We start from the raw sequence: 1,453 nt of genomic DNA, 5'->3' as shown, positions 1-1,453 counted from the left end.
TAAACTATTTAGGATTTTATTTTTAATAATTTAAATAGGACTTAATATATTTTTCTATATAAGAATAAATACCCTTCTACTAATAAAAGTTAGTAATATAATAGTAAATTACTTCTCTTCCCTTATAATTAATTTTATTATAATATTTATAGAAAATAATATTATAATTAATATCGTTATCCACTAATTTGCGTAGTAGCTAATTAAAATTTATAGGACGTAACTACAAAGTTCCTTTATAAAAGAAGAACCGTAAGGCTTCAATCTTCTAGCGCTACTATTTTAATTTAATAATTAAATTAGAAGGTAATTCTAACGTTTGGAGGTACTTAATAATCCTTTAAGAGTAGTAAATCCAATAACCCTTTAAAAATTCCTAATTTTTCTTCCCTTCATCTAGTATTCTATTAAATTTAACTATATAAATTTATTAATCTACATAATCATCAATATCCTCTTTATTAGCCTTATCCCGCTTATCTACTATTAAAGGAGGTATATAGGAAAGACTATTAACTATAATATTCTTTTTTCCTAGGATATATCTTACTTTGAAATTAAATAGTCGAATTTAAGTAATCTAACGTATAATTATTATTACCGGGATATTAAATACTATACTATTTAACTAATATACTATAACCTAAATATTAGTTTTAATAATAAAATAGACGCCGAATAAATAGTATTTAAATTGCTTTAAAGTATAAAACAACCCTCAAAATTCCTACTTAATAATATTATATTTTTTCTCGGCTTCTAACTAAATACTACTTTCAAATTAATAAGAGTAGTATCTACTATCTAATCTAACTTATTTAATAACTACTCCCTAACCGATTAATAATACGTCTACTATAAGGAATATATCGCCGTAGCAGGTATTATTATAAATAATAGGTATAAAATAAGGAACTAAAAGAACCTTATACTATAAATATTCTAAAGCGAACTATTTATTCTCAATCTATTACTATACTATATTTTTTTTAAACAGAATATATAAGGGTTAAACTATTGTAGTAAAATCCTTAATCTAAATTCGGTAGTACCTAATAATCCCTAGGAAAATTCTTAATTATTAGAATTCTTTACCTTTTTATTTAATAAACTTATAATCCTCCTATTAAAAGATTCTAAATACCTTATAGGGTAAAGGCTATTAACCGTTTTCTAAATAGAAGTATCCTACGAATTCAACTTTTAGTTAACACTATTTAAATTTTTCAACTATAATAGTATAGCCGCTAAATTCGATATTAATTAGGACTTTATTAACGTTAACCAAATAATTAAAAATATATTTACGTATACTAAATCGAACCTCTAAGCTATTATAATTTATAATAGCTAATTTAATATAGATATCGTCTAGGTAGGGCTAGTATATAATCGGGATTAAATTATATAATACCCTAATTATTACGCAGAAGAATTAAATAATAGGAATTTA

The sequence above is a fragment of the Neurospora crassa genome, linkage group IV, assembly GCF_000182925.2.
Source record: "Neurospora crassa OR74A linkage group IV, whole genome shotgun sequence".
Taxonomy (NCBI): domain Eukaryota; kingdom Fungi; phylum Ascomycota; class Sordariomycetes; order Sordariales; family Sordariaceae; genus Neurospora; species Neurospora crassa.
This window is presented reverse-complemented; position numbering follows the sequence as displayed.